Raw genomic sequence first — 27,117 nt, forward strand, 5'->3', positions numbered from 1 at the left:
TTTACAGCACTTACGAGCCATCGTTAACTCTGATCCCGCATACCCAGTGGCCAGACATTTTAAAATGGTACACGACAACAACTTAAACTGCCTCAAATACTGTGTCCTTGATTCTGCACCAAGTCAGAAAAGGGGAGGCAATCGCGAAAAGCGATTGCGACAATTGGAATCTCGATATATTATCGAGATCGATACCAAATATCCCCAAGGTCTCAACACAGGCGAGGATATGCACCATTTTCTGTAATTATTACCTGGCTTATAGTTAGAGACATAGCAATTTGTCACGTCAATACTATGATGTTGAGCTATACGTGTCTATACCTGTGTGCAGTATATACTCAAGAAGTGTTCTCTGATCGATGTACTACAGGAGCAATCTTTTTGTGTGTCTCTGTATGGTCTAACCCACTTTATGGGTTCAGTTTTAAGGGGGATCCCTGCATTTAGTTATCAGCCTTGGGTACTTATACCATGTATGGTGGTAAATTTTGTCATAGCCCATTTCTACTCGAGATATTAGGGACTTACAAGGCTGATACCAAGACGACATATTTTTATATGTTGGTTTTTCTTACCCACTTCTTTCACATACTCCAGCACTGAGCACTTATTTTTGGCATTAGTATTGAGGCACATGATTCATAATCCAGGATTAATCACGCATTAGTGAATCGTTCCCAGTTCCATTTCAGTTGAATTAATTCAAGATGCTTTATTCCCAATACACATAGCACTTTATCCATCAATGAGCCAGTTGAGTCACCACATTGTTCGTTAATAAGGGTATTGGTACCCAGTATCACGAATTTTCATTTACCTTTACCGGTTTTTGCTAAAGATCGATTGAGAGCATTCTTCTTTTATTTAATTGTTCTCTCATTTTGTCCTTATTGAAATCCTATGAGTTGTTTTTGTAGATAACTCGATACATTGTATATATTTGTATATTTAAGGACAGATCTAATGTTTTTGCAAAACCCTAGTTATTTGATCATGTGACCAGCAATTGCACTACTAGTATGGGTATATGCATTTTTTCTGATAAACTTTTCTGATAAATTTTGAGTATGCATAACCAATTAGATTTAACGATTACGTACTGTAAAGAATTATGTCTTTTTTAAAAAACACGCCTGGAAAATGAAAGTTAATGGTTTAATTTTGAACCAGCACGACACAGTATTTCTTCTGTTTCCTTTAATAATGCCATTCGATTATTTTCAGGTGGTGGTTGGTGTTTTTTCTATAAATATAATATTATTGCACGTAACGCTGTCATGTGAGCAAGGGCCGAGTGGCTCGTAACGCGTCATGGACTAGGCACGAAATACAAATAAACAAGATTTGAAAGCATCGGCGAGTGAAGTTGTCCGTTCCTGCAGTTGTGCGCCATTGCACTTTGGGAAGTTTCTTCGATATATATATATATATATATATATATATATATATATATATATTTTTTACACCAAATCACAAAAATCCCACTTTGGTGCAATTCCATTCAGCGGTTCGGGTTGTAGTCGTGTTCAAAATCCCTATGGGGAAAATGCCTTTTGAGGCCCCCCTTTTTCTCGGACCCCACTTTATGCATCAGCTTAACTGACTAAAGTAAAGGTTTTGACAATTTTGTCAAGATTTGTCAAGCGCCGCCAAAGTTATTCTCCAAACAAAAATGCTCTTCCTCTAGAAACAAGGTTGTAACTTGAACTACCGGCTGATGACCACCTGTAGATTACACACACACACACACACACACACACACACACATATATTTATATATATATATAACCTACTGGCGGTCGCCAGTAGGTAGCTATAGTTAGGACCTATTATCCATAGGAAATCCGCAACATTCTATTTGGAATAACTTTGGCGCCGGTTGACGAATCTTCGTGAAATTTTCAAAACTCGTGGCCGGCTCCAGTCCGCTCCTATCCTGAAAGTCTTGGGGTGATTTGTCAAGCAGGGGCCGAGAAAAAAGGGGGGTCCCAAAACGTGTTTTCCCCATGCAATTTTCTATAGGGACCGTTAGTCGCAGCTACAGCCTGAACTGCTGAACGGAATTACTCCAAATTTGGCAGAAAGGTAGACCTTGGTTCAGAGTTGTGCCTTTTGCTTAAATGGTGTAAATCCATTTAGTAGTTCCTGAGAAAATCAAAACCAAAATCACATACATATCCAGGCAGTTCCTGAGAAAATTAGAGCTAAAAAGATAGATATATCTGGGCGGAGCCTAACCACACATCTCATCGTGAGATCTGATTGGCTATCAGCACTTCATCCAAGAAGTGTTGGCAGCCATCTTGGGACCAATATACATGATAGCACCTCATTAAAAAGCATTGCATCTAACAGAAGGTTTTAAGACTTTAGTTACATTATAAATCATTTGTTGATGGTACCATACTCATTTTAGGAATTGTGGTGTGTTCTAAGGTGATTTTACCATTTGAAAAAGCCCTCTGCTGTAATATCAGGAATCATGTTTGAGAGAAAACTATTTTCTCATACTTTTCCCACAGAGGTTTGGAAGGTGATCTATAAGCTAAACTGAGAGCATATTTTCTGTAAATTCACATTATCTTTCTCAGTCACGTGAGAATGAAGTCTGAAATTCTCAGTAAAACATGTATATCCAACAATGGCAGAGACAGTCAGTTGATTCCTTTGTGTTCTACTGCAGATTCCCAGAGTGTTCTAAGGAACAACTAGAGTGCTAACAGTCCTACTTAGGACAAACTTATTGCACACCTAAAGCCATCTTGATTGGAATAAAGTGGTAACTCTTAAAACATTTAATTTAAAAAGGAACAAAATAAGGGGGTTCATTTTGCCATAGAAGGTATGATTAGTGCTGCAGAAAGAAAAATGAGGGCACATTTTGAGTGACTTCTCAAACCTCTTCTATTTCATTAAAAAATTCTGACATGCAGACTGAAACATGCACTTTCAATAACAGCAGCAGACTTCCCTGGTGAGCAGTAGCTTTACTACAGTGATATAATGAGCAACTACAGTGCTAACATTCTGAATTTATGGCAAATGTGTGACACATCTGAAGGCCTTCTTGATGGAATCAAAGTAAAAAACTGAAAGTATTTCCTACTGAGGAGACTGTAGTAAATGAGGAAATTAGGAAACTTCATAACAAATAAGTCTCCCAAGATTGCCAACAGAGACAAAAGAGCCCAAATGTAGCACAAATATCACCCAGATGTAGCCCAAGTATAGCCCAATGACAGAATGTCCCAGAGTATTCTAGCGAACAACTAGAGCGCTAACAGTCTTACTTATGACAAAAGTATGGCACACCTGAAGCCACCTTGATTGGAATAAAGTGGTAACACTTAAAACATTTAATTTGCAAAGGAACAAAATGAGGGGGTTCATTTTGCCATAGAAATTATGATTAGTGCTGCAGAAAGGAAAATTAGGGCACATTTTGACTTCTCAAATCCTCTTCTATTTCATTAAAGAATTCTGACATGCAGACTGAAACATGCACTTTGAATACCAGCAGCAGACTTCCCTGGTGAGCAGCAGCTTTACTACAGTGATCTAATGAGCAACTAGAGTGCTAACATTCAGAATTTATGGCAAATGTGTGACATATCTGAATACCTTCTTGATGGAATCAAAGTAAAAAACTGAAAGCATTTCTTACTGAGGAGACTGCAGTAAATGAGGAAACTTCATAACAAATAAATCTGCCAAGATGGCCATCAGAGACAAAAGAGCCCAAATGCAGCACAAATATCACCCAGATGTAGCCCACATGTAGCCCAATGACAGAAGTGTGCCAAACACTTATTTTTTGTGTTTTTGCAGTTTTATATAGTGCAGACTTGTCAGGTAATGGAGTACCTTACATGGGCATTGGTTACATCACACAAGATCAAATTCATTTTGGTTGTAGACATAGGGAGATTAAGTGATTTGACCAGAATCACAGAATTTCGAGCTGAAGCAGAAACTCCAACCTGTTTCCCCATTGCAAAGTCTGCAGCTCTGGAAGTAACACCACATCCGCTCCCCTAAGTGCAACATTTAATCAAGTGGTCAACTGGATAAAAAAACAGAAAGATTACAAATAATTTAAAAGTGCTTGGTTGCTATTTGAAAAAAAAAAAAAAAAAGAAAACTCTGAAATTATGTCCTCATTTTAGTTTTTTAGAGCACTAACCATAATTTTGATGCAAATAAGACCCTCTCATATATGTAATTTCAAAGGAAATGCTCTAGGTATTACAGTTTTGATTACATCAAGTTGACATCAGGCGTTCCACACTTTTGTAATAAATATAGAATGTTAGCAATCTAGTTGTTCATTAGGATACTGTTGAGAGGCAGAGGCCAGGGGCACAGACTCTGAAAATTGAAGGCAGGTAGGAGGGTGCAGAGGCAACAATTTGACCACACTGGGCAGGCAGGAAGGGCAGTGGCAGCACAACAGACTATGGAGGGCAGTGAAAGGGGGGCAGGGGCAACAAACCAACAATACAGGACTGGCAAGAGAAGCTGTGGCAATATAATAGACCATTGTGGGCAGAAGGAAGAGGCAGTGGTATTACAACCATACATGCCAACAGACCCGATTCAGCCAAGAAATATCCAATGTTTTTAAGCTCAAATGGGCTTTATTTGATCTGTCTCCTGTCTACAATCTCCGCTTTTTCAATGTAACTCAAAGGAGAAAATCAATAACCCCGTCTTTTTTCAAAATCTCCCTCTTACCAATTTCAAAAGGTTCACAAGTATGGTACATTGGATCATGGAAGGCAGGAGGAATTGGGGTAGGGACATGGACTCGGATAACAGAGGACAGGAGGGACATGGAGAGGTGCACCAAACTGACCCTACAGGGCAGGCATCAGGGTTTGCAGCAGCACAATACACCACACAGGGCATGCGGGACGGGAGTGCAGCACAACAACCACAGCAATAGGGAGGGGACAGGACCATGCACATGGAAAACAGAGAACAGAGGGGCAAGAGGCAATGGTAGCTAGCTGACCATTATGGGAAGACAGGAGAGAAAGCTGCAGCATAACAGACCATAAAGGGCAGGAGGGACGGAACAGGGGCATTACAATGGAACAGACAAGCTAGGAGGGAGGGAATAGGGGTCTGCACATGGAAACAGAGGGCTGGGAGCAAGGGGGCAGGGCAGGAGGAGCAAGATGGCCATGGAGGTCAGGCAGGATGGGCACTAGAAGCAAGACACACCATGGAGAGCAACAGTGAGACTATGATGGCATACACACAGACCATGAAGGGAAGGTGGGAGGGGGTCAGGGGCAGCTAGTTGAGCACACAGGGAGTGTGGGAGGGGCCGTGGCAGCACAGAAGACCATGCATGGGAAGCGGGAGGGTTAGTGCAGTACAATGGCTATGATGGGCAAGAAGGAGGGTGCAGGGGCATGCACAAAGGTCCATGGAAGATAGAATGGAGGGTCAGGACCTTGGCACAACAGAACGCGCGGGGCAGGGAGGAGGAGCAGTTGCAGCACAACAGACCAGGGAGGGCAGAAGGGTGTGGCAGTAAAATGGACCATGGAGGACAGGAGGAAGGGGATAGGGGCATGGCATGTGGACAGGCAGGGTGGAGGTGGCAGGGACAGGTTACAGTCATCTGTCAATGCTAGGCAGGTGGGAGGGGAGTGGCAGCTCAACAGAACACTCAGAGTAGATAGGAGTGGCAGGTCCATGGAACATGGTGGGCAAAAAGGATGGAGCATCGGCATGCACAAAGACATCGGAGAGCAGGGGGAAGGAGAATAGGGGCAGCAAGCTAAGCACAGAGGCTAAGCAGGAGGTCAATGATGGGGCATAGAATTGGGCAATGGAGGGCAGGAGTAGTGGACTGGTACATCATGCTAAATGGAGGGCAGTGGTAGCACATCAGACCATGCATGGCAGGAGGGAGGAGGCTAGTCCATGGATTCAGACAACAGAGGATAGGGAGGAGGTGGATGGGGCAGCAAGCTAACTGTTCAGAGAAGGTGGTAATAGGAACTTTATTGTTTTTAAAATGTGTGTCTGTGCGAACTACTTAAAATATGAAAAAGTATGCAGCACAATCTCACTTTTATTCAGGAAGAAGAGGACGTTTGTGACTGTGACTCCAGGCTCACTTGGCAGAAACAACCCCTGACCCTCCACCCCGCATCGCACAATGTAATGCCCGTGAAAAGGGTAGGGGAATGCAGTGTTATATAGAACATAGTCCTGAGAGCACAATTGAAAATGAAAACTAGATATAGTGTATGGTATAAACTATGCACCAAAAAGTGTGATATAAGATGAACCGGGGTGTGAAATATAATATACAATACATTGTGCGCAATGACAGATTCATTGAAGAGCGCGAGATAGCACAGGCACTAGCGTGTGCTATGCAATATGCACCTTGGAGTGTAATATGCACAGGGCAGTGTTGTGTAACCTAACTAGTCTCTAAAGTTGTAAAATAAAATATGTGCTGGGGAGTGTAACGTTGCATATGCACTGTGACAAAGATATGGATCCCAGATTGTAATATGTTTGGCATAGCGCTGTGCGTGATAACATAGGCATCGAGGAAGGGACGTTAGATGGGGCTATATAACCCGTGCGAAGGCAAGTGTGGCATGACATATTCACGGGATGGTGTTACAGTGCACATAGGCTAGAGAGTGTCATTGCATACGCACTAGCTGGTGGAATACAACACAGAGGTGTGTGGAATTCAGTGGGCACTGGTCGGTGTAACATAGCATTGGGCTCAGCCAGGAGCGCGCTGTGACTCTCAAGTGAGGTTCATCTCCTTTCCATAGAGTAAAATAAAAAGTATTGCACATCCGGCGGTGGATTTGTGTTTTTTTTTAAGCGTGCGGGGGGTTCCTTGCATAGTTTGGTCGAATTTTTGTCAAATCCCCTTTGAATGGCTTGGTGTGCGTGTGTATTAAATGTGCCCGTCAATAGCAACCCATGTTTGTATAAGTAAACAACAAGGGTCTCTACTTGGAGAGTACTCACCGGCGGAGGCGCCGGGATTAGGCACGGCAGGGTCAGACATGTCAGAGCTTCACTAGCGGTGTAAATACATTCCACATGGATTCATTGTATGCATAGTCGCCATTTAATGAATATCACGCAAATCTTCATTGTGATAGGTACGTACGTTTTTTCCAGCATGTCCTAGGTGTTTCTATAAATATATATTTTTTTAAAATATTAAAAAACAAAGGCCGGCCCCGGGGGATGGGGTCCCTGGGGCCATAAGTGGCCTGAGGAGGGGGGCAATGCAGCCCCCCCTAAAGAATTTTATTTTTTTTAAACCCATGCCCCGGGTGTTGGGGTCCCGGGGCCGATTAAGGCCTTGGGAGGGGGGGCACGTGGCCCCCTTCCAAAAAAATTAAAATTTTTCTAAAAAAAAATTAGAGGGCAGGCCCTGGGGGATAGGGTCCCCAGGGCCAATAAATTAGAAAAAGAAGGGGGGCCACACAGCTCCCCTTCTTAAAAAATATACATAAATAAAAGACTGGCATCGCGACAGAGGCCATGCCCCCTCCTTGCAGCACTCTGCAAACGCGCCCCCTGGCGAGTTGTATGTTGGGGAATTAATTCCCCTTCCATACTGAGGGTCCCTGAGTGCCAACTAGCCCAACAGGTATCTCCAGTATGAGTCATGTAGCTGCGTTACAGACAGGTGTTCTGAGGCCACGCCCCTTTTACACCTCTCTGCAACGCAGCTCTGTGGCGCTTACTGGAGGTACCTAGTGGGCTAGTTTGACCCTAAGGACCCTCAGGATTCAAGGGGAATTAATCTCCTAACTTAAAACAGCCACAGGGCATGTTTACACAGTGGGGAAGGGAGGGGACAGGGCCTGAGGTGACGTGAGGTGACGTGTGCAAACCCGCCCTGTGGCGCATTTTAAGTTGGGGAAATAATTCCCTTTCAATCCTGAGGGACCCTGGGGGCCAACTAGCCCTTGAGATGTCACTGACCATGTCATGAGTGATGTAATATATAAGCAAATAAATGTATGTTTGATTCTTTATTAGCATGAGTGACTATGTGTGTGAGTAACTCTATGGATGAGTGGCATCGTGTAACAGGATGTATAGGTGTATGAGTACATATGATGAGTGAATACATGTATGAGTGACTGTATAGGACTGTTGGTGAATGAGTGGATGTGTATGTGGATCTTAGAATTACTGAAGAGGTTGTTGTAACTGGTATTGGTATGTCCATTGTTTTGAAAAGTTTAGTCTCTATTTTTGAATGTGTGTATCAAAGGTTATATTAGGGTGAGAGGAGGTCTGCCACTCTATCACAAGGATGATGTCATCAGTGATGTCATCAGTGATGTCATTTGAGATGTCATCAGTGATGTCATGAGTGATGTCACTGACCATGTCATGAGTGATGTAATATGTGACGTCATCAGCAGTGCATTGCGGGCGCGCGAGTTATAGTTAGCTGAACTAACTATAACGGGGGAATTTCAATGGTTTTGTACGAGTGAAAAGTCCAGCTATCTATAACGCCCCCTGAAACCTATGGTTTTTTCAGAAAATATATATATATATATATTGAAATAGAATTTTAATGAAATTGTTGCACTTGCACTTTAGAAAATATGCATCTTGATTGAAATATTTGAATACGATCGACTATAACTGATTAAAGAGGGAAGAATGCAAGGAATGGCATTCCTGCTAATTATAAAAATCTATACTGTTCGATCGTTTCAAAAAAATCTCGTAGATGCACAAAATATATATAAAAAATGTTTTTATATGTGAATAAGACTTTTAAATAAAACATTAGAGGAGGGATAGGAACTCTTCAAATGATAAAGAACATGTCTAATGGCAAAGAGCGAACATGTTAAAAGATGGCTGCCAAAGTGCAAACAGCGGAGCTTTGAATACAATGTGTTGAGTCCCTCCTCGATGTTATTCACCAATTGTGATGTATTTTATTGACAAAAAAATGGCGCTCAGGCATCGTGAACAAGGCAGCGTTCGGCCTGCTGAAACGCGTTGATGTTAAACCTCGTCCGATAAATAAAGGAAACTGAGTGTCAAAATTTTGCCTTGGAGTGTTGGATGTTCTTTTTTTTGCAAGAAGAATGTACCTATAATTGGATATATGGATATATATATATATATATATATATATATATATATATATATATATATATATATATATATATATATATATATATATATATGCAAAAAAGAAGCAGAGAACTCTGGGTAGTTCTCAAGTTTAGGTGGAAAGCAGCTCCTGTATGGAGCACTCTCAACACCAGCGACACTCTAGATCTGCTCACCTCAAATGTCTGTTTTTCTATCAAAATCTTTAAGCATAGGATTAGCACAGTGCCATCCACGCCGAGATAGAAAAGGACAAAGTCTTTTGCCATTTGTACAGCAAAGTCTTTAAGCATAGGACTAGCACAGTGCTGTCCTTGCCGAGCTGTAAAATGACAAAAGCCAATTACCACTCCAGGCACAGGATTACAGCTTTGAATTGGTAAAATACCAATCAAGCCAACCTGAAATGAGCAAAAGCAACCCCTGACACAGTGTTTCGCTCTAATTAGAGCTCTTCAGAGAGGTATAGCTTAGTCCAGACACAAGGGAGCACCCAGTATAAGTCAAAGAAATACCCTTTCAGGCATAGAGTGACGAATAAATTATGCAAAAAAGAAGCAGAGAACTCTGGGTAGTTCTCAAGTTTAGGTGGAAAGCAGCTCCTGTATGGAGCACTCTCAACACCAGCGACACTCTAGATCTGCTCACCTCAAATGTCTGTTTTTCTATCAAAATCTTTAAGCATAGGATTAGCACAGTGCCATCCACGCCGAGATAGAAAAGGACAAAGTCTTTTGCCATTTGTACAGCAAAGTCTTTAAGCATAGGACTAGCACAGTGCTGTCCTTGCCGAGCTGTAAACTTGAGAACTACCCAGAGTTCTCTGCTTCTTTTTTGCATAATTTATTCGTCACTCTATGCCTGAAAGGGTATTTCTTTGACTTATACTGGGTGCTCCCTTGTGTCTGGACTAAGCTATACCTCTCTGAAGAGCTCTAATTAGAGCGAAACACTGTGTCAGGGGTTGCTTTTGCTCATTTCAGGTTGGCTTGATTGGTATTTTACCAATTCAAAGCTGTAATCCTGTGCCTGGAGTGGTAATTGGCTTTTGTCATTTTACAGCTCGGCAAGGACAGCACTGTGCTAGTCCTATGCTTAAAGACTTTGCTGTACAAATGGCAAAAGACTTTGTCCTTTTCTATCTCGGCGTGGATGGCACTGTGCTAATCCTATGCTTAAAGATTTTGATAGAAAAATAGACATTTGAGGTGAGCAGATCTAGAGTGTCGCTGGTGTTGAGAGTGCTCCATACAGGAGCTGCTTTCCACCTAAACTTGATATATATATATATATATATATATATATATATATATATATATATATATATATATATATATATGTATATATATATATATGTATATATATATATATATATATATAATCTACTGGCGGTCGCAATCCGCAATCCTCTGCTGATGACGTCAGATATTGCATCACTGATGACATACGTGTCTTTATGAAAAATAAATATTTGTGATATATATGTATAGCTAAAGATTAATGGAAGAAGATATGGGTAAATAAGTGTCTAAATACAGTGATGTAATATCTGACGTCATCAGCAGAGGAATGCGGTCGCGTGAGTTATAGTTGCCTGCACTAACTATAACGGGGGAATTTCATTGGTTTTTTACGAGTGAAATGTCCAGCTAACTATACCATGTGTGAAACCTATGGTTTTTTAAGTGAATATATATATACACATTTAAATATTATCTACTGGCGGTCGCCAGTAGATAGTTATAGTTAGGACCCTGTTTCCATAGGAAATCCGCAACATTCTATTTGGAATAACTTTGGCGCCGGTCGATGAATCCTCGCGAAATTTTCAAAATAGGTGGGGCGCTACGCTCCGCTCCGACCCTGAAAGTCTCGGGGGGGATTCGTCAAGCGGGGGCTGAGAAAAAAGGGGGGTCCCAAAACGCGTTTTTCCCATGCATTTTTCTATAGGACCTTTAGACACAGCTACAGCCCGAACGGCTGAACAGAGTTACTTGAAATTTGGCAGAGAGGTAGTCCTCAGGTCAAGGAAGTGCCTTTTGCAGGTCTGGTGTAAATCTGTTCAGTATTTCCTGAGAAAATAGCATTTAAAAGCATATATATATGTGGGCGGAGCCTAACCACACATCTCATCCTGAGATCTGATTGGTTGTCAGCACTTCATCCAAGAAGTGTTGGCAGCCATCTTGGGACCAATATACATGATAGCACCTCATTAAAAAGCATTGCAGTTAATAGAAGGTTTTAAGACTTTAGTTACATTATAAATCATTTGTTGATGGTACCATACTCATTTTAGGAATTGTGGTATGTTCTAAGGTGATTTCACCATGTGAAAAAGCCTTCTGCTGGGATATCATGATTGAGAGAAAAATATTTTCTCATGCTTTTACCACAGAGGTTTGGAAGGTGATCTATAAGCTAAACTGAGAGCTTATTTTCTGTAAATTCACATTATCTTTCTCAGTCATGTGAGAATGAAGTCTGACATTCTCAGTAAAACATGTACATCCAACAAGGGCAGAGACTGTCAGTTGATTCCTTTGTGTTCTACTGCAGCTTTCCAGAGTGTTCCAAAGAACTACTAGAGCGCTAACCGTCCTACTTATGATAAATGTATGGCACACCTGAAGCCATCTTGCTTGGATTAAAGTGGTAACTCTTAAAACATTTAATTTAAAAAGGAACAAAATGAGGGGGTTCATTTTTCCATAAAAAGTATGATTAGTGCTGCAGAAAGAAAAATTAGGGCACATTTTGAGTGACTTCTCAAATCCTCTTCTATTTCATTAAAAAATTCTGACATGCAGACTGAAACATGCACTTTCAATACCAGCAGCAGTTTTCCCTGGTGAGCAGTAGCTTTACTACAGTGATCTAATGAGCAAAAAGAGTGCTAACATTCTGATTTTATGGCAAATGTGTGACACATTTGAATGCCTTCTTGATGGAATCAAAGTAAAAAACTGAAAGTATTTCCTACTGAGGAGACTGCAGTAAATGAGGAAATTAGGAAACTTCATAACAAATAAGTCTCCCAAGATGGCCACCAGAGACAAAAGAGCCCAAATGTAGCCCAAATATCACCCAGATGTAGCCCAAGTATATCCCAATGACAGAATGTCCAAGAATGTTCTTAAAAACAACTAGAGCGCTTACTGTCTTCATTATGACAAAAGTATGGCACACCTGAAGCCATCTTGATTGGAATAAACTGGTAACACTTAAAACATTTAATTTAAAAAGGAACACAATGAGGGGGTTCATTTTGCCATAGAAATTATGATTAATGCTGAAGAAAGAAAATGAGGGCACATTTTGAGTGACTTCTCAAATCCTCTTCTATTTCATTAAACAATTCTGACATGCAGACTGAAACATGCACTTTTAATACCAGGAGCAGACTTCCATGGTGAACAGTAGTTTTACTACAGTGATCTAATGAGCAACTAGAGTGCTAACATTCAGAATTTATGGCAAATGTGTGACATAGATGAATACCTTCATGATGGAATCAAAGTAAAAAACTGAAAGCATTTCCGACTGAGGAGACTGCAGTACATGAGGAAATTAGGAAACTTCATAACAAATAAATCTCCCAAGATGGCCACCGGAGACAAAAGAGCCCAAATGTAGCCCAAAATCACCCAGATATAGCCCAAATATAGCCCAATGACAGAAGTGTGCAAAACACTTATTATTTTGTGTTTTTGCAGTGTTATATAGTGCAGACTTGTCAGGTATTGGAGTGCTTTACATTAGCATTGGTTACATCACACAAGAACAAATTCATTTTGGTTGTAGACATGGGGAGACTAAGTGATTTGACCAGAATCACAGAATGTCGAGCTGAAGCAGAAACTTCAACCTGGTTCCCCAGTTGCAAAGTCTGCAGTTCTGGAAGTAACACCACATCCTCTCCCCTAAGTGCAACATTTAATCAAGTTGTCAACTAGATAAAAAAACATAAAGATAACAAATAATTTAAAAGTGCTTTGTCGCTATTTGAAAACTCAGAAAATATGTCCTTATTTTAGTCTTTTAGAGCACTAACCATAATTTTGATGCCAATAAGACCCTCTCATATATGTAATTTCTAAAGGAATACTCTAGGTATTACAGTTTTGATTACATCAAGATGATGTCAGGCGTTCCACACTTTTGTAATAAATATAGAATGTTAGCAATCTAGTTGTTCATTAGGATACTGTTGAGAGGCAGAGGCCAGGGGCACGGACTCTGAAAATTGAAGGCAGGTAGGAGGGTGCAAAGGCAACAATTTAACCCCACTGAGCAGGCAGGAAGGGCCGTGGAAGCACAACAGACTATGGAGGGCAGTGGAAAGGGGGGCAGGGGCAACAAACCAACAATACAGGACTTGCAAGAGAGGCTGTTGGAGGGAAGATCTATTACGGGTCAAGGAAGCTAGGGGCGGTCCCCAGAGTCCCGGGAGCCACCACAGAACTGAGCAGGAGAGTGAGTCAGGGACAAAAGGGGCACCTTAATTTGAGCCGGGGTGCCTAGGAACGCCTGCTCCAAAAATGAAGAAAACAGACATATGAGACATGGAATTGGAGGCAGAATACAATGGCAGTTTAATGAGAAGATGCAACTTCAAAGAAACCGCAGAATAGAGACATAAAGTACAAAATACAGAATCCAGATAATCATACAGCTGTCATGATATTCTCTGTATCTCAATTAATGGACTGACAGAGAGAGAGAGAAAACACATCTATAAATGCATCATGAGAAACAAGTTACACCAAGGAAAATGTTACCTAGGAACACTCACATTTACTCTTAGAGCAAGCATTCCTGCAATTACAATACAACATCTTTTAAATGCAAAAGTAAAGAGAACAATGGTTAAACATAACATGACATTTCATATAGGTAAAATAGAATAAGATACTTCAAGCAAAGCAGAGCAAGACATTTTAAGCAAAGGAAGACAAGAGCTCCCAGTTCTTGGGGAAAACCTGCACAGCCTGTTAACCTACATACAGACGGCGAGGTTGTCCGTCGATATCTGTGGGTGCTCCCTTTTTATATAATTTTGTGGGCTCCTTTGCACGCTACATCTACCTACGTATGCTACCCAAAAGCTTCGTCTGCAGATTTTACCAGACATTTCGTCATTTACCCACTTAATGCTGACAATGGACTGGGTGAAAAGGTCATTCTCTCAGGCCAATCGCTTATCGTAAGTTCCATAGAGCAAGCAGAAAATAATGGGTATTGTACAGGAATTCAATATATTCATGTATAAAATCTCCTCAGTTCTCCTAACTTGACGCTCTGCGGTTGCCACTTCCTTAAAAGCGGGAAACCTGCCCAGGAAGCAAGTACCAGTCCAGGATGCAGCCTACTGTATGTCGACAGCTTCAGGGGGATGTTGAACTTTGATACCGAGCACGGAGCACTCGGGTAGGGTGGGGGCTACTAGTTTGGAGCAGAAGGCCTCGCAGACCTGCCTTCAGACTGCTATACACTAAAATTGCAGAGCTATGGTCAATTTAACAAAGAGGCCTACATATTGAACAGAAGGGCCTACACAGGGGTTTTATGCTGGCTGAGTGGTAAGGATGTCTCAGGATAATTATATAGCAACACAGGACCCGCTGGTCAATTTAATACGGCCTACAAATGCGGCTGGCAGGGCAAGGACAAGGGTCTCATACTTCAGGTGTGGACAGAACGGGCCAGGGGCCCCCTGTGATACAAAATCTACCCTCCTTCAAGGCTGTGGCAATGTAATAGACCATTGTGGGCAGAAGGAAGAGGCAATGGTAGTACAACCATACATGCCATCAGCCATGAAACGTCCAATGTTTTTAAGCTCAAATGGGCTTTATTTGATCTGTCTCCTGTCTACAATATCCTCTTTTTCAATGTAACTCAAAGGGGAAAATCAATACCCCAGTTTTTTTTCAAAATCTCCCTCTTACCAAGTTAAAAATGTTCGCAAGTATGGTACATTGGATCATGGAAGGAAATGGGATAGGGACATGGACTTGGATAACAGAGGACAGGAGAGACATGGAGAGGTGCACCAAACTGACCCTGCAGGGCAGGCATCAGGGTTTGCAGCAGCACAATACACCACACAGGGCATGCAGGACGGGAGTGCAGCACAACAATCCATAGAAAGCAAGAGGGAGGGGACAGGACCATGCACATGGACAACAGAGAACAGAGGGGCAACAGGCAATGGTAGCTAGCTGACCATAATGGACAGACAGGAGAGAAAGCTGCAGCATAACAGACCATAAAGGGCAGGAGGGACGGATCAGGGGCATTACAATGGAACAGACAAGCCAGGAGGGAGGGAGTAGGGGTCTGCACATGTAAACAGAGGGCTGGGGGCAAGGGGGCAGGGCAGGAGCAGCAAGATAGCCATGGAGGTCAGGCAGGATGGGCACTAGAAGCAAGACACAACATGAAGAGCAACAGTGAGACTGTGATGGCATACACACAGACCATGGAGGGAAGGTGGGAGGGGGTCAGGCGCAGCTAACTGACCACACAGGGAAGGTGGGAGGGGCCATGGCAGCACAGAAGACCATGCATGGCAAGTGGGAGGGTTAGTGGCAGCACAATGGCTATGATGGGCAAGAAGGAGGGTGCAGGGGCATGCACAAAGGACGATGGAGGATAGAAGGGAGGGTCAGGACCTGTGCACAGACAAGAAAGTTCAGGGGAAGGGGCCTCACAACAGACCACACGGGGCAGGCAGGAGGAGCAGTTGCAGCACAACAGACCAGGGAGGGCAGAAGGGTGTGGCAGTACAATGGACCATGTAGGACGGGAGGAAGAGGATAGAGGCATGGCATGTGGACAGGCAGGGTGGAGGTGGCAGGGACAGGTTACAGTCATCTGACAATGCTAGGCAGGTGGGAGGGGCGTGGCAGCTCAACAGAACACTCAGAGTAGATAGGAGTGGCAGGTCCATGGGACATGGTGGGCAAAAAGGATGGAGCAGGGGCATGCACAAAGACATCGGAGGGCAGGGGGAAGGAGAATAGGGGCAGCAAGCTAAGCACAGAGTTTAAGCAGGAGGTCAATGATGGGGCATAGAATTGGGCAATGGAGGGCAGGAGGAGTGGACTATAACATCATACTAAATTGAGGGCAGTGGCAGCACATCAGACCATGCATGGCAGGAGGGAGGAGGCTAGTCCATGGATTCACACAACAGAGGATAGGGAGGAGGGGGATGGGGCAGCAAGCTAACTGTTCAGAGAAGGCGGGTATTAGAAACTTTATTGTTTTTAAAAAATGTTGTCTGTGCAAACTACTTAAAATATGAACAAGTATGCAGCATAATCTCACTTTTATTCAGGAATAAGAGGACGTTAGTGACTGTGACTCCAGGCTCACTTGGCAAAAACACCCCCTGACCCTCCACCCCCTATCGCAAAATGTAATGCCCGTGAAAAGGGTAGGTGAACACAGTGTTATATAGAACATAGTCCTGAGAGCACGATTGAAAATGAAAACTAGATATAGTGTATGGTATAAACTATGCACCAAAAAGTGTGATATAAGATGAACCAGGCGTGAAATATAATATGCAATACATTGTGCGCAATGACAGATTCATTGGAGAGCGTGAGATAGCACAGGCACTAGCGCGTGCTATGCGATATGCGCCTTGGAGTGTAATATGCACAGGGCAGTGTTGTGTAACCTAACTAGTCTCTAAAGTTGTAATATAAAATATGTGCTGGGGAGTGTAACGTTGCATATGCACTGTGACAAAGATATGGATCCCAAATTGTAATATGTATGGCATAGCACTGTGCGTTATAACATAGGAATCGAGGAAGGCACGTTAGATGGGGCAATATAACCCGTGCGAAGACAAGTGTGGCATGACATATTCACGGGGTGGTGTTACAGTGCACATGGGCTAGAGAGTGTCATAGCATATGCACTAGCTAGTGGAATACAACACAGAGGTGTGTGGCACTCGGCAGGCAATGGTGGGTGTAACACAGCATTGGGCTCTGTCAGGAGCGCGCTGTGACTCGCAAGTGATGTTCGTCCCCTTTCCAGAGAGTAAAATAAAAAGTATTACACATCCGGCAGTGGATGTGTGTTTTATTAACCGTGAGGGGGGTTTCTTGCATAGTTTTGGTTGAATTTTTGTCGAATCCCCTTTGAATGGCTTGGTGTGCATGTGTATTAAATGTGCCAGTCAATAGCTACCCATGTTTGTATAAATAAACGACAAGGGTGTCTACCGGGATTAGGCACGGTAGAGCATCAGACATGTCAGAGCTTCACTAGTGGTGTAAATACATTCCACGTGGATTAATTGCATGCATAGTCGCCTTTTAATGAATATCACGCAAATCGTCATGGTGATAGGTACGTACGGTTTGTCCAGCATGTCCTAGGTGTGTCTATAAATATATATTTTTTAAAAATAATAAAAAACAGTGGCCGGCCCTGGGGATTGGGGTCAAAAAAATATAATTAGGAGACAGGCCCTGGGGGATGGGGTCATCAGGGCCAATAAATTAGAATAAGAAGGGGAACCACACAGCCCCCCTTCTTAAAAAAATAAAATAAATAAAAGACTGGCATCGTGCCGGAGGCCATGCCCCCTCCGTGCAGCACTCTGCAAACGCGCCCCCAACAGGCATCTCCAGTATGCGCCAGGGAGCTGCGCTGCAGACAGGTGTTCTGAGGCCAAGCCCCTTTTTACACCTCTCTGCAACGCAGCTCTGTGACGCTTACTGGAGGTACCTAGTGGTCTAGTGTGACCCTAGGGACCCTTAGGATTCAAGGGGACTTAATCTCTCAACTTAGAACAGCCACAGGGCGCGTTTACACAGTGGTGAAGGGAGGGGACGGGGCCTGAGGCGACGTGTGCAAACACGCACCATGGCACGTTTTAAATTGGGGATATAATTTCCGTTCAATACTGAGGGCCCCTGGGGGCTAACTAGCCCACCAAGTGCTTCCAGTAAGCGCCACTGAGCTGCATTGCAGAGAGGTGGTCCAGGCCGTGCCACTTTTTACACCTCTCTGCAACGCAGCTCTGTGGCACTTACTGGAGGTACCTAGTGGGCTAGTTGGACCCTAGGGACCCTCAGGATTCAAATGAACTTAATCTCCCAACTAAAAACGGACACAGGACGTGTTTACACAATGGTGAAAGGAGGGGACGGGGCCTGAGTTAACGTGTGCAAAAACGCCCTGTGGCCTGTTTTAAGAGGTAGTTTTAATCCCCATGCCCTATTATATACTAGGGGCTTACAGAGGAGGTAAGGCTAATCACAGGGGGACCCCAACGCATAATGTTCCCTAGTGTATGTAGGTGTTTTCACTGTATTCTAAGTGTCTTTTAACATAGCACTGGCTCTAGGACTGGTTAGTCAGACTCAGTTACCACCAGTATCCGTCTGAAAAAGTTGAGGGTACAGGATGATTTTGCAACAAGGCTTCTTTCTGCTCTTCTTTTTGTTCTTGCTGCACGTTATCCTTCTTCCTGCACTTATCTTCGTATTTGAGGACTTCTGTTGCTTCTTTCTGCACTTCTTTTGTTTCTTTCTGTGCATTTTTTCTTCTTTCTTCACATGTCCTATCTCTGTAGGCATAGTTAGAAATTAGCATTTAAAAAACCTTTGAAATTCACAGAAAAAACCATAGGTTTCAGGCACGTTATAGTTAGGAATTAGCATTTAAAAAACCTCAGAAATTCACTGAAAATCCATAGGTTTCAGGGGTGTTATAGTTAGCTGGACTTTTCACTTGTACAAAACCATTGAAATTCCCCGTTATAGTTAGTTCAGCTAACTATAACTCGCGCGCCCGCAATGCACTGCTGATGACGTCACATATTACATCACTCATGACATGGTCAGTGACATCACTCATGACATCACTGATGACATCTCAAATGACATCACTGATGACATCACTGATGACATCATCCTCGTGATAGAGTGGCAGACCTCCTCTCACCCTAATATAACCTTTGATACACACATTCAAAAATAGAGACTAACATTTTCAAAACAATGGACATACCAATACCAGTTACAACAACCTCTTCAGTAATTCTAAGATCCACATACACATCCACTCATTCACCAACAGTCCAATACAGTCACTCATACATGTACTCACTCATGATATGTACTCATACACCTATACATCCTGTTACACAATGCCACTCATCCATAGAGTTACTCACACACATAGTCACTCATGCTAATAAAGAATCAAACATACATTTACTTGCATATACAGTTATACACACACCACCACACTTACTTCTACGGAAACTTACACATACTTAGTCTTTTAAACAATCACTTATAGAAACACATACTTATTCATACAGGAACTCTTTCAATCTCTCACTCTCACATATACTCACATATATACACCAATAGTCACATATACTAGTTTAAAACATATGTAGTTACACATAAAGACACTATTGAGACAGTCATTCACTCACTAACACACCCATACACACACTCATCCACCCATACAGTCCTGCACACATACTGTGTTCAACACATACAAACAGTGAGTCACTCATTCATGCACCTATGCACTACGTAATACCCCCCACCGAACCATGCAGACACTCAGACTGATACTCAAAAAACCAACTAATAACCTATATAGACACCCATGTAGCTACTCACCAACCCATGCAGCCACTTATACACAAAGTGAGAGACTGATACAGATATTTACATATTTAAACATTACTCACTAAGCCATGTATTCACTAGGATACACTTAATCAGTCAGTTACACAATCAATTTTTCAAAAACAAATCATCCATTTAGACACTTATATACCCATTTATTCTTCCATCGACCTTGAGATATACATATATAAAACATATTTAATTTTCAGAATAACACACATGCACTGGATGATGTCATCAGTGATGTCATCAGTGATGTCATTTGAGATGTCATCAGTGATGTCATGAGTGATGTCACTGACCATGTCATGAGTGATGTAATATGTGACGTCATCAGCAGTGCATTGCGGGCGCGCGAGTTATAGTTAGCTGAACTAACTATAACGGGGAATTTCAATGGTTTTGTACAAGTGAAAAGTCCAGCTAACTATAACACCCCTGAAACCTATGGATTTTCAGTGAATTTCTGAGGTTTTTTAAATGCTAATTCCTAACTATAACGTGCCTGAAACCTATGGTTTTTTCTGTGAATATATATATATATATAGATCGGTATAGTTAGGTTCAGATTTCACATGCAGAAAACCATAGCAATTCAGCAGTTATACTTATATTTGTCGGAAGAAACTATAACTCATGTCCTAAGGTATGTATAACTCACATCCCGCCATGCACCGTTTTCTCATCAATGATTTTACTGCAAAAGTTCCACGCTGGTCCTGCGGAATGAGGCGCTCTCCTTGGTTAAACCCACTTTATCCATCTGTCCTGGTTTGGGCTGAGCTGACTGGACTAGGTAGCTAACACACTCTTGTCATGTCGCTTGACACACAGTTAAATAAGGCAGACTTCTCATGCACAATGCAGAAACGCTGGGCACTGACCGCACTTCTGATCAATGATGAGACAGATTTCAACTGTCAGAGTTCAGACGTCAGACCCTTTTATGTTCAAATAATAGAACTGCCTTCTGCTGTATATGAAATGAAGTCCTGTGGTTGGCATTTGGTACATATAGAACAGTTAGCATGCATTAAAGTATTTTAGACTACTAGGGATTACATTAGCTTAATGACTGTCATCGAGAACTGGGGCTTGACCCACACCGCAAAGAACTATCTTTATCCTCTAGCTGATACACTATATTTAGGATAATGAACGTTCTTTATGCGATAATGTGGTCCCCTCCCTCAGCAACCCGTGCTCGGAAGCATGGGTTGACAAAATCCCATTCATCTACCTGATATTGCTAAATGCCATCATTCAGCACAACTGTGGTTTGAATGTACATAAAGCTTGGCTGTTGGTCTCGGAGCACTTCGCCCTCTTAGTGCCAAAAGGCATGCTAAATGCCAATAAGCCTCCTTGCTCTCTCCCCATCTCCAACAAGTAGCTCACATTAGGCATTAGGGTGAAAGGGGGGAGTGCACATGGATGGATTTTGGTTAAAATGCTCCCTTAACATGTTGACCACGCTTCTGTTGCTGGGGAGGGGTTCCCCCAGCATCTTCAGCCTGTTTTGGCCACGGTACATGATTAACAGCCCCTGGCTCACCCTTTCCCAGATTCTCTAGAGCAGACATCCTTCACCAATGGGACCTTGCCCACCCAGGAGCAAATTAAAAAACAAGTATGGGAGATGGCATTTGTTTTTTTCTGCAATGTGTGAATCTGTCATGATTTTCACTGCAAATATTACTTTAAAATATTCTTTTTGGCCCTGTTGGGGTCCATATCGGAACCCCCAGGATGTCTAGGAGTCAGGGTATTCCTACCCTACTCCCTTTTCTTTGTTAACCTTTTTTGGGGATTCTGCTGAATCTGAGTCCAAAGATGGCTGCCAACACTTCCTGGTTGAAGTGTTGGCAGCCAATCAGACTTTAGCACCAGGATTGTCGGGTCCACGGAGGATCTGCATCCCTAAATATACAAATTTGTTTTTGTTTTAATAGCTCAGAAACTACTGAACAGATTTTCACTAATTCACAAAAAGGTCACTTTTTAGACCAATAGCAACCTTCCTGCTAAATTTGGTGTAATTCCATTAAGCAGTTCGGGCTCCAGTTGTGTCTAAAATCCTTATTGGAATGTGCATAAGGAAAATGCATTTTGGGGACACCCTTTTTATCAGACCCCCTCGACGAATCACCCTGAAACTTTGAACACAGCAGTTGAACTGACTGTCTTACTAATTTTGAAAAGTTTGTAAAGTTTCATCAAACAACGCCAAAGTTATTGACAAAACAAAATAATTTTCTTTTGAAAACTAGGTACTAACTATAACTACCTAGATATACAAATGTGTGTGTGTGTGTGTATATATATATACACATACACATATACATATATGTATATATATAGATAGATATATAGATTTGTATTCATATATATATATGTACATATACAACACACACGTTTAGAAAAAGTCCTATTTCACCATTTTAAGCCAACATTCATATACGTACACACACATGCACACAATCTTTACAATTGCCCTTTACAGGTGACCCCACCAGTTTTATCATTGTGTCCCCCCCTAAGAATATGCATTTCATAGAGTAGAGCAGACTGTGAATTATTTTCATAATATGGTACAGGGGAACAAAAAGAATTCTGGCTTTTTGTATGTTATGTAAATGTACAACTAAGTCAAGAAATAGCAACAGATCTCAAGGTATCAGAAATAAAAAAAAATGACGCAAAAGAAATTAAGCATTAGTAGAAAATGTTTGAAGAATGAATGTAAAGGGGCGTGAATGTTATTGATATCAATGTGCAATTTTTATTGATCTGAGATTCAATGTATTCATAAATTCATAAATATGTTTTACAATGGTGGGCATATTTAAAGACCATTAGACTGCATGCTGCTGGTGATGATCTGCTACCCAGTTGCTTGAATTATAGCTGTGAATGTCCAGGACACATTTTGGCCTGATTTCGCTCTGAATTTTTCTACTGCCTCCTATAGATTAAACATTATTTTGTCTGCTTTTAGATATTATATGCAGGAAACTCTGACAGATGACACAAGTCACCCCGGTGTGTGTGCCATCAAACATTAGGCACGGAACCTAAGGATTCCCCCTCTGCCAGCAGAGACATTTCTACCCAGTGAGTTTCTGTCAAGGCAACTGGAAATAGTTGGGCATGTATCCCAATTCTCAACTCAGCTATTTACCAGCTTACATGGCTAAGAGGGATTACCTCATATTTCATCTAATGTCTCTCCGCTTGGACTTCACCAACAAACACCTTAACAATAGTGTCCCACCAAGTGAACGATAATGTTAGGGAGGGTTGCTTTTGTTCCCTCTGGAAACGGGCATGCCTGGCAGTTTGGAATGGACTGTCTCCATGAGGAGGGAGAACGGCCAGTTCTGATTTGCATAAATTGGACCTCTGTCTATAGTGCTGTGATGGGGTAATGATTATGAACTAGAATATGGCTTGAGCAATCGCCAGTATCTGAGATTTATTCAAGCGTTCCAATTATCACCTTGTTGTTTGGTGTGTATGATAAGAGTATGGTCACCAGTTTGATGATCACTGGACAGTAACTTACTTTGCTGACTGATGTTTTGGAACCATTGGTCCTACGTGGGTAATGTGTGGTGCATGACTGTTGGACAACTTTGGAGGGATGTTGTTTGAATGCTTTGCACTTCTAACCATACTATAATCATGCTATGAGGGAAAAACACAAAAGGTGATACTCCTGTGATCAATTAGTAGCATTAGAGATAGGGATGAGGTCTGTGTTTACTTGTGGTCGTTTTAAATTCTATTTTGCTTCCTACTGTGCGGTGTAAATTTACCCACTGTGACACTGCTCATGAAAGTTTCTAATCAAAGAATAATCGATCAGCCTGCACCACATGTGCGTAGTAGAGCTGAGAAGAATATAATACAATCCTGTTAAAATATACTAAGCTTTATGTTTTTGCAGTTTTCCATTGTATAACTTTATTTTTCTTTTTTACATGGATCACGTACTCATCTTCTTGAATATGTATTTAAAATATGTTGAATGAAAAGCTGCATACATAAACTGAGTGGTCCATCCAGGTATAAACCTATCCTGTGAAAAATGCATAACAATAACCAATTTTTGAGGTAGGGTTTCATACTACACTTTTATAATTTCTAAAGTGCTGTCAATCAAAGATGTTACTTTTAACAAATTTCAATGGTCTCACATTACTAACATCAAAAGGATAATGGGCCTAGGGCCAAATCACATAACCTTGGCACTGGAAGTGCAAAGTTAAGACAAGTCTCTGCCGCAGTTTTATGTATGGGTGCCTGAGGTATTTGAAGAACAGGAGCAATACTCCATTACCCCCATAGACAGTAATAAATGGTTGCCTGTCAAAGGAGCTTTCAAGGCATGTGCTATTCTTGGCTGCAATCATAGCAGCATGTGTTGATATATCTAAAATAAATGATAGAACATAACATAATAACAAACTAAAAGCAATACAAGAACACTATTAGAACACAACAGGGCACTTCAAAACAAAACAAAATTCAACACACCGGTAGTGCAACACAAAAACAGACATTGTAATACTGCAGCCCAAAATCAAAGCAGCATAAAAAACAGTAGACTGTATAACCACCACAACAAATTGCCACACAGCAAAGATCCGCAAATATCTTGTCACAAATGACCACCCCCAGAATCCTATTTCCATAATATGGTGGTAAAAAGTGTTTAGAGCAAGCACTGCCTTAACTTACAAGAAAGGACATGGAATAGCGCCAGACAAAAATGTTTTTGATCCAGCCCCTAGTTTGCATTTGAAATTGTAACCTTCAGATGACTGCAGATGTCAGCAGTGAGCTTGTTTTTTTTTCCGCATCTTTTATATAGCGCGAACTCGACCCGAAGGTATTGGAGCGCTGCACATAAGCACCGTATTTACATTACATATTTAGGCACAGGGAGATTAAGGGGCATATCAACAAGGGCTTTATCTCTGCATTTTTGGCTTTAAAAGCCAAAAAAGCAGAGATAAAACTAGCGCCCTATCAACAACAGGGTGCTAACACGCAAATTTGCATGTTAGCACCCTTTTACTCTACGCTTCCCCTTGCATCTCTAATGAGATGCAAAGGGGGCGTTCCAGAGTAAAATAATAGGAGAAATGTCGCTAAGCGACATTTCTCCTATTATCAAGAATGTCGCTAACCCTGTTAGAGACAAAAAAAGCAGCGCTAACCGCGGTTAACGCTGCTTTTTTACGTCTGCTAATTTTCAGACTTAGCCATGATATCCTATGGAAGGAGGATATCATGGCTAAGTTTGCCTGTCCCTATCAACAAGGTAACGTGTGATTATCGCTGGGTTTCCAGCGATAATCTCACGTTAGCCTGTTAGCGTGTAGATTTTTATCGCTATTGAGATAAGCGTTGCTAATAGCACGCTATCTCAGCGATAAAAATTCACGCTAGCCGGCGATAATTATCCTCACGCTAAGAGCGCTGAGCGATAATTATCGCCGGTTGTTGTTGATATGCCCCTTAGTGATTTGCCCAGACGCGACCCCGAGGCTCGAACCCTGGTTTCCAGTACCAAAGTCGGCAGACACGCATTTGCGCGCCTGGGAATATGGTAAGTAATTTATACTGTGTCAGAATTTATCAGGCATTATTTGCACACGCGTTCAGCTCCTGCAAACCCAATTGACGTTTTAACCATTCCCTTAGTAATCTACAATATAATAATATAAATGGCACGCAGCAATACAGCTCACTGAAGCTCCTTGAGGCGACGTTGCGGTGCTTTTGTTGCACAGGTAACATGATACAACTGCACCAGAAGAGCCGAGTCATTGCTTGGGAGCTGCAGCTGCGCTCCAGGTGGCTGGGAAGTGCAAGGCGCAGCTGCAGTCAAACGATGTAATTAGTCATTACAACAGGGCGGCCGCTCAGTGACCTTGGTGACAGTTCAGTGCTCTCGGCCTCGTGCCGGCATAATGTTTATCACATTACCGAGGGCATTTATGGTAACAATTGACCGAAAGTGAGAAGCCAAGTGGGAGATTAAGAAGGAAAAACAGACGCTGATTGCATTGAAGCACAATTCGCGATATAAATACATTTGGATTGAATGATATTTTTGTTCACTAGAATTTTTTTAGAACAAAGAATTGAAGCGTTAATATGCTTAAAACATGTTATGGATGCAGTATTTCACAATTTTTTTTATATACGGTTTAAATTTTTTAAAAAACCATTAGAAGGTCGTAGGTAGCTGCAACCCCCCTCACGTTTGGACAGATAAAAAATGTAGTCAATTATGCTGTGAAGTCCTTTACCCATAAGGGTGGGGATTTTATGAAGCAAATAACTCAAGCAAATTAGTCAGCAATAATATGACCTCGCAAATTTCAAGTAATGATACAATGAGACAACATTTGGCCCTGCCAGAGAGTGAAGGTGAGTCAGGAATAGAGTCAGTAAAGTGACCATCTTTGAAAGGCATGGCAATGGGCCACGTTTCTTGTAGCAAAGTAAAATGCAATTGCTTGAAAAGATAAAGGTGGTGGGCACCTTCTATCATCATTGAACACTTAAGAAGACCGTAAAATCCTAACAAAGTCACAAAGACTGCAGACAACATTTCGGAGGCGAGGATAGCAATTCCAGTTTTTACTGGCAGTTAAAAAAGAGCTGTGTGTTCCGACTCACACCATTTTCCCAACCCTTGTGAAAAAAAGTATGAGCAGAAACATAAATATTTATATCGTCACTTTGACCTTTGTTATTTTCATTGAACACATACTTAACAAAAATGTCCCTTTGACCCTTGTAATTTTAATTAATTTCTGCTTTTTTTAACATAAGGACAGATCATATTACCATATCAGCTACCACGCCCCTTTAGCATTTTGTTTTTCAGTAAATGTTGTTTTCTTTAATCCTATTTTAGGTTGCGCATCCCCCACTAAGACCTTTAATACCATATCAAAACTATAAAGTCACTTTAACCTTTATTTTTTTGAGTGAATTTATATATTTTTTTCATCCTATTTTAAGTTGGGCATACCTCAAACTCCTCGGGTGACCTGCACCCAACCATGCAAAGTCAGCAACCTTCTGCAGCACGTCTTTTGGCCTAGTAAACCAGTGGGTTGGTTGCAGGGCATGGCCAATGACCCTGTGTAGTCACACATCCCCCTGCTGCACAGCCTAAGGGCCTGGATTAAAATGGCCAACTCTCACAGGTGGCCAACCCACCTGCTATCAAGCCCTGTGACAAACCCCCCAAGGGAAG

At 41.9% G+C, this 27,117-nt stretch overlaps 1 protein-coding gene across 4 annotated transcripts in view; it reads right to left on the reverse strand.

The window, feature by feature from the left end:
• Positions 1-27,117, reverse strand: part of SPHKAP (SPHK1 interactor, AKAP domain containing) — a 1,519,974-nt gene that overhangs the window by 1,238,353 nt on the left and 254,504 nt on the right. The window lies entirely within an intron of this gene.

The sequence above is a fragment of the Triturus cristatus genome, chromosome 11 (assembly GCF_964204655.1).
Source record: "Triturus cristatus chromosome 11, aTriCri1.1, whole genome shotgun sequence".
Taxonomy (NCBI): domain Eukaryota; kingdom Metazoa; phylum Chordata; class Amphibia; order Caudata; family Salamandridae; genus Triturus; species Triturus cristatus.